At 30.4% G+C, this 8,496-nt stretch overlaps 1 long non-coding RNA gene across 1 annotated transcript in view; it reads left to right on the top strand.

The window, feature by feature from the left end:
- The first annotated feature begins 574 nt into the window (after positions 1–574).
- The window catches only part of LOC127734043 (uncharacterized), a 29,748-nt gene continuing 21,826 nt past the window's right edge, over positions 575–8,496 (top strand). Inside the window, exon 1 of the long non-coding RNA XR_007997366.1 lies at positions 575–672. This is a non-coding gene — a long non-coding RNA (uncharacterized LOC127734043). The remainder of the gene's footprint in view (positions 673–8,496) is intronic.

Raw genomic sequence — 8,496 nt, 5'->3', positions numbered from 1 at the left:
AATGTTATAAATTAATTTTATTAATTTTTATGTACAGTTGTAGAAACGATGCCACGTGGTCTGTCTTGATTCCAAGATAAATGACAACACTATTCATTGACTTCAAACGCAAGAATTTTATACATAAACTGTTCCTATTGTCCAATCTCTCAAAAACATTTGAGTCCGTTCACGATGTAGTTTTACTGGTATCATTGTATAATAAAGTTGTCCTTAGTTCCTCAAAGCAATTATGTACGTCAACGCTGCTGACGTATACAAATTATCAAGTATCTTTACTAAACTCAGTCAACACTGCATTGATAATTTTCAATTATGCAAATGCAGCAAAATTTAAAAACCACACTTGGTAATGTGAGATACGTTTTATTCACCAATCAGAAACCTCTTTCTGTATCTGACAAGATGAATAAAACGTTGAACTCGAGCTCGGTCTGAATGATGATGACGTACAGTATGTGGATGGTGTAATGCATGATTGTACTCCTGATTGCGAAACGGGAAATAATGAATCGCTTCCGAACGACTGCATGACTAACGGAAATTGCGTTCTTATAATTTCGAGTGTAGATACAGGAGACTGAATAATTTGATGTGGGTTGTGAGGTTTGGTATGCATTAAGGATCCTTTGTATGTGTATGGGTAGAGTCCAATTTGCGATGATGTCATAGGTACATATCCATTATTATTCCGTGTGTAGAATTTATTAGATGAATCATCGGCAGTTATTACAGAACTTTTTCTAGCTCTTCGTCTTGCACTTCGGCGCCTGAAGTCTCCTTTTGAAAAATCCGCTATACATGCTAAGTGAATAGACCAATACTTGCCTTTGCCGTTATTGGACCTACCACTTTTCAGGAAGCACTCGTTTAGAGAAAGATTATACCGTATACTGTTTCTCCATGCTTTTTCTTTTTTATTGTAGAAGGGGAAATTATCCATTATGTATTGATATATGTCATTGAGTAACAGTTTCCTGTTTGGTTTACTCAGTATTGCCATTGAAATCATAGCTATGTAAGAGTGCGATGGCTTCTCATGGGTATCACTGGAAGATGATTCATTCTTTATTGATCTGTCTAACGATAACTGAACCTAAAAAAATGATAACAAATATAATAGAAAATAAAACAACAGATAAATATTAGAAAATAATGAAGAAATCAGTTGAAGTGCCATTATCATTCATTGAAATCTGAACAACAAAGTAAAATTTAGCTGTAGCTACGCTTAATTGTCAAATATATATTAATTAGATATCTAAGAAAATAAATATCTTTATTCTTTTAATATATGATAAAATTCCTCTCCCAATTTAAAGCTATTTTCATTTAATGATACAACATACATGTGCAATAGATTCATCACTGTCACTGTCACTGTCACTGTAGCTACTTTCACTTTCACTTGTCCAAACTCCATCACCCTCGCTTGAGATAGAATCTCGTTTGACTCTTTCGGTATCTCCTCTGTTCAAATGATAGATGTTTAAATGTGAATTCATCATGATTCCTAAATTGGGTGGAACAATCTTGTTGAGAGAAAATGACAGAATCACTTAAATTGTTTGCGTTTCAGATATATATATATATCACACAAACCTGTTGTTTTTTGCACAGTTTTTAATCACGTGATCAAATGTCATTGTTTTTCATTTTACGGGTCATATTGTTGAATAACATTTCTATATTGAAAAGTATGTTGTTTTTCATTTAACGGGTCATATTGTTGAATAACATTTCTATATTAAAAAGTATGTTGACAGTTGGCAGTGAAAATTGTATTGATTTGTTATCAAAAGAAAAGTATCAACATATCACATTTAAAAACAAATTGCTTGATAATAATTATTTTGTTTGAAAATAATAATATTGACGCCAAGAGTACAAAAAGAAAGAAAAATATGAAGACCTAATAGAAAGAAGTAGAATTTGGTAAACGAATAATTCCTACAGTAAACTGTAGCTTTACAACCAAAAAACTTAAACTATTATAGTTAAGGTTTTTGCCTTCTAATGCAAAATGAAAGAAAGAAGCGTTCAATTAAAACCATTATTAAGTAAAATAAAAAAAATACCGAACTCCCAGGAAAATTCAAAACGGAAAGTCCTTTATCAAATGGCAAAATCAAAATCTCAGACACATCAAACGAATGAAAAACAACTGTCATTTTCCTGACTTTGTACAGGCATTTCTCATTTAGAAAATGATGGATTATATTTTGTTTTTATAGTTAGCTAATGCGGGATAAAAATCTCAAAAATTGAAATTGCTGTGAAACTTTTTTCTTGTCGTTTGAACTTTTACAGTTTGTCGTCATTATTACAATTCCAGCGTCAAACGGTAACACCAGACATGTGTGGGCTTTGTGAACGCTCCACAATTTGAAAAAACATAGAAATTCAGGTGAGACATCTACATGTTTTGTTTATTATTTACGAAATCAATACCAATACATTCTTGAATTCAGAGTGTTAGCTTCCATTATTTGGCCCTTTTTACTTTTTCAGCGTCACTGATGAGTCTTTTGTAGACGAAACGCGCGTCTGACGTACAAAACTGTAATCCTGGTATCTATTGTCAGTTTATTTATATTAGTTACAGTCCTGTAAAACGTGGAAAAATTACGCCTTTAAAATATACGATGCTGTCAAATCAAACAACAGGCTGTTATCGACATCGCATTATATAAACAAACGAATAAACAAATTTTATGGATCAAATTACTAAACAGTTGGAGTATTATTTTTTTTAACGTTACAATATCTTTATTGGAGTATTATACAAGTTCAAAGATAGTAACATTTTACATTCTTAAAGATCAAGATCATGGGTTCTTTGCAATATTTTACCAGGAATGAACCATTTCCATATACTGTGAAATACTAGTGCTAGTCAAATGCGTTTTGTTAAAATATACTTTTTCACTCATTTGGTCTTTTGAAAAATGTTGTTTGTGCTGTATTTAGACCCCTCTACCAAGAAATTTGTTTAGCATGCACACGTATAAAAATTGCAGTTTTTATCCAACGCAATCATAGGTTTGAACGTTGTTTTCAATTTAGAATTGTATATATATATATAATTGAATCCTGTGATTTATCTTTTATAACTGCGGCCATGTAAGTAGGTTGGCAGGCAAAATCGAAACGCCTCCCAATCTTATCGCCCCAAGAATAATTATGGCCAAGTTCAGTGAAAATTGGCCAAGTATTTTCAGAGGATATCTTTAGGCAAATTTCGCTCGGTTTAATTTGTAACTCATATTTGTTTTCTCTCAATCTCTTTATGACTTTTGAACAGCGGTATACTACTGTTGCCTTTTTTTTTACAGCGATGACGCCTATTGAAATCATTAGCTCACGTACCACTTGACATTTTGGACCTGCTGAATTCAATAAGTTAGTCGCTTCCATTCTAAATATATGACCGCCCTTCCTCTGTTTCTTATGTCTAATGTCACTTTGTCTCTTAGTATAACAATTAAGTTACTACCTCTTCATTACCATTCGGTATGAAGGCCAATTTCTAAACACCAACGTCCTCAGAAATGGTAATACAGGAGCTATTTTATTCAGTGTATCAAACATATGATTCTCATTTTGGTACACTAATTGTCATCCTTTTTTTTAACACCATGATTCTAAACAAGGATCAATATTTAGGATATTTAACTATTTAGAATTCCTGTTCTCACTTGGATTCTTTCACTTCTTACTGATATGAAAATAAATAATAACATATATATTCATACTTAAATATTTGTGTTAAAAAGATACAAATAAGTATCACCTACTTATAAATAACCAATGCATTGCATCTAACTTAAGATGGTGTCTGTGATTGTCTGTACCCGTATGTAAAAAATTATTATCTGTATTTGGTGTTGATAGCTGATCAACTATAATCCGATGCTTTTAATTTCAAATTGTCTAATCTCTATGTGATAAAGAGCGAACCAACTGGGAATGATCCTTGTTTTTCGTTGAAAACCTTCCGAGATGTTTTATTTAATTTTTGGTTTTTTTTTGTCTTATCAATTTGCATTACATATATTCATCAATATATGTAAACATGGTATTATCAATGGGTCAATAGTAATATTTGCACTCAATATTTAATAAAGATATTCTTTATAAAATTCATAACAAAATATGAGTGGGTCGAAACAATATTTTTCATTCAAACAAAATTCCATAAATATATTTTTCTGTTTATGATCACCTTGATACAATAAACAATGTAAGTAACTTTCATGACCTTATCATGCTTATTTTGACATTTCGACAAATATCAGATATTAAGGTTTATAAATAAGGACAAACTAAAGACTAACGAATTGATGTTTATCTTAATTAATATCAGATGCAGTGAATTACCAACAATAGTATATTTATAACTGATATTAAGAAGTGTATAAGGAAAAAGAAAGGGTTAGATTGATAATTTTGAAACTTGTTTCGTTTGGAAATGAAATTATAGTAAAAATTTGGAGACAAATTTTCGCTTTTTTATTAAATTCTTAAAAAATTAAATTGCGCCTGGCGTACACAATATCAATCCTGATATCTATGATGCGTTTATTATACTTCCATATTTAGGTAAATTGGGTGTCTATGGCCATTTAAGACTGTATAATAGCTGAAAACAATCTGTCTAGATCTTAAATGAAATGTGCAAATTTTATTAGAAAAATGTAATTCATTTGTAAGACTTTTCATTTAAATGAAGAAAATAATGTGTTTTATCATACGATTCGATTTTTTTTTTAAACAGAATATTTTTTTGTTTAATTAAATGTTTTCCACTTTGCCATATAAGTGGAAATAACTCAGATAATGTTACTTTTATAAGAGAGTAATAAATTTGCCTTAATTATTTTGTAGCGAGTAAAACGAGTCCCATGAGCCAAATTTTGCTTTTATTTTCTGAAAGCACATTATAAAAGCTAACTTCTCATATTTTGTGTTAAAATTCTATCGTTTGGTTGTCGTCTATTCCACAAAATTGGGTTTTCCATGCATAATCTACAGAAAATCTGACAATTTTGCGCTATCTGTAGCTTGTAAAAGAGCCCCTTGGCTGACCCTTGTATTATATTTAAAAAAAAAGCATGATTTTAATACACTTTGCGAATTATCAAAAAAGATCAATCGATATATATTTAAAACTCCCATCTACCTTAATAGATCTCTTAAGTAAACCGATGTCTACATATAGCTGTATTATTAGAATATTTTAAGAATGTTTTCAAACTTATTTGTAAGTTAATAAAGGTCTTTTTTAACTTGGGAAAAGTGAATTTTCATGTCCCATTGATATCTGGTTAACCGATGACATGTTCGTACAAATATGTAAATTTGTCTTAAACAATAGACTATCGCTAACACCACATGCTAAGTAGACGGTACAGATATTTAAGTCTTAATATCTTTATAATGGACAAGCTTTATTGGTACAAAAGGGAACTTATAAAGGCTTATAATTCAATACGTCAGATGTGAGTTTAGTCTACATCAGAATCATCAGTGAAAATCGAATCAAACCAGTGTGAAGCCCAAATCAATAACGAAGTTGAAGAGTAGTAAAATCAAAAATAGCGAAAAGTTGTGCAACTGTAGCAATAAATGTATATATTGTCATATACAACATTTATTTTAATAAGTTGTTAAAAAATGTTATAGCTTCTATAATAATATACAGATGGGTGCCGTTTTAACCTGTACAGTAAGTTAACTTGCTGGTCAGTCATTTTGACTGGTCAAAGTTAACATGCGACAGGTTTTAGGACTGCTCCGACCGGTCCTAGGACCATAATCAAGTTAACTTGAAAAGCAGACTTGGTTCTAGGACTGTTTTTATGACTGCCAAAAAGTTAACTTTAGACAGGTCTGCTACTAAGATTAACGTCGAAACCAGCCCTGCTATAAGTTAACTTCGATTTTGACAACTCCGATTGAACCAAACCAGATCTCTAGTTAACTTTTGGCTGGTCTGCTCAACACGTATAAGTTGTGACCAGGACCTCTCTACATCGATTTATAATACATTTTTAAATGTCGTTGTTTATTGTATTTTATTGAGAGTGCCCTCATTTCTACCGTTTCTTTTTCTGTATCAATTTAGAGTGCCAGTATGTCTTCTTTTTATTCAAAATATTGAATCACTCACTGAAAATCAGATATTTTCATATCTCAGTCTGGTTTGTATAACAAAAATATTTGACCGCATCAACCAAAACAGATTATATTTGTTATTTCAAGATGCATTGTATACTACAAATGACAGGAGTATTGGAACACAATGACTAAAAAATTGTGTCCACATCAATTTTGAGTTTCAGTATGTCCTTTTTTAATTTAAGATATAAAACCGTATCGAAAAATCAGCAGTTTTCATATCTTAGGTTTTTTCGTTTAAGGTAGATTCATGGTATACCGCCATCTTGAATTGTACAATCCCAGTATAAAATCGGTTTAGTTATTTGCCCAAATCTGCAAATTTGAAGACAGATTTGCAATTTATTGGTTAGACTGTTTATTTATATAAAGAAAACTTGGTGATTCATTGTATAACTCAAAATATTTAAACAAATATCAAATTTTGTGTTTTTAGAATCAATCTTTTTCAAATACGCCATTTAAGGGGAAATAACTCTTTAAGTAAAAAATAAATACTAGACTGATAGGGAAATTTTTTATTTTTACTTGAAGCAAGAAAACAAGTTCGGTGACACAATTTTTTATTTTTATTTTCTTAAAATATGTTATAAAACCTATCTTCTCACAATTTATTTCAAAATTCTATCTCATAGATTTTTTTTTATGCACACAAATGTGTTTTTTCATGAACAATCTAACCAAATTAAGGCAGTTTTCAACGACTCATAGCTTGGAAAACAGCACGGTGACCCATACTTTTTATTATATTTTTGAAAAAAAGCATAGTAAAATCTTCATTTTGTCAAAGTATAAGAAAATTCTATCTCAAGAAATATATACCTATGATCTACCTTAACAAATATATTTTAAAGTATTGACTCGGATATGAAATCTGTGCCGGAGATTGGAAATTAACGAGAAGGTTCAAATTTATATCATACCTTTTAAATCCGTGCACTATACAACTTTCTCCGAACATTCCGTCGAAAATATAATCGTGAATCCAAGGCAAACAAAGTGAATTTTCATGAAAAATGCATGTAGTGCATTGAATATATTTAGAGACTGTAAAAAATAGGGAAAAAAATATTTGACCACTTCTACCAAAATTGACCATATTTGCATTTTATTATGAACATTATTTTTGGCGCTTATCATTAATCAGTATATTTATTTAGTCAGGATGGATTGTATAATACCACAATGACTACAAAATGTTGTCTGCATCAATTTTTAGTGCCAGCATGTCCTCTTTTTATTCAAAATATCAAAGCGTCACCAAAAATCAGTAGTTTTCATATCTCAGGCTGGTTTGTATAACAAAAAATATTTGACCGCTTTAACCAAAACTGATCATATTTGCCTTTTATTATGAAAATTATGTAGGCGCGTATCATACATCAGTATATTTGTTAAATCAGGATTACTTATATAATACAAAATGACAGCAATATTGGATCACAAAGACTACAAAATATTGTCTGCATCAATTTTGAGTGCCAGCATGTCCTCTTTTTATTCAAAATATTTAAATGTCACAAAAATTCAGTAGTTTTCATATCTCAAGCTAGTTCGTATAGCAAATATATTTAACCTCATCAACCAAAACTGACCATTTTTGCACTTTATTATGAAAATAATGTATTCGCGTTAATCATTATTCAGTATATTTGTTAACTCAGGGTGCATACAATTATACAAATGATTGCAATTTTGGAACACCATGACTACAAAATGTATTCCGCATTAATTTTGAATGCCAGCATGTCCTCTTTCTATTCCAAATATTTAACTGTCTCCAAAAATCAGTAGTTTTCATATCTAAGACCAGTTCGTATAACGAAATTATTAGTAAAGCATTGCGAAGCATGTATGGAACTCTGTGCCGGAGATTGGAAATTGACGAAATGTTTAAGCTTATATCACATATTTTAAAACCGGGCACTATACAACTTTCGGTCGTACATTCCGTTGAAAATATAATCGTGAACCCAAGGCAAACGAAGTGAATTTCCATGAAAAATTCATGTAGTGCATAAAATATATTTTGTAGGAAACTGCAAAAATAGGGAACGAGCCAATTAAACAATGTTGTGAATATCACATCATATAAAAATATGTTTCCAATGCATTTGATGAACTTTTTATCCGTCTTCAAATAAAAAAAAATCTCCTTTGTTTAAAGATGTATATTTGTCTATCAATAAGTACGAAAGTTAATAGCCATTTATTTTATTCATACAAGAATATAAAATAAAAAAAAAGAAATTATAATGTGTGTATAGAGAATCACTTCGTTAAAAAGTACAATACTATTATCGTTTATATAATCAA

This window comes from Mytilus californianus, unplaced genomic scaffold, assembly GCF_021869535.1.
Source record: "Mytilus californianus isolate M0D057914Y unplaced genomic scaffold, xbMytCali1.0.p SCAF_3, whole genome shotgun sequence".
In the NCBI taxonomy this organism is placed as follows: Eukaryota; Metazoa; Mollusca; class Bivalvia; order Mytilida; family Mytilidae; genus Mytilus; species Mytilus californianus.
The sequence above is the reverse complement of the archived record's forward strand: the minus strand, read 5'-3'. Positions and strand labels throughout refer to the sequence as shown.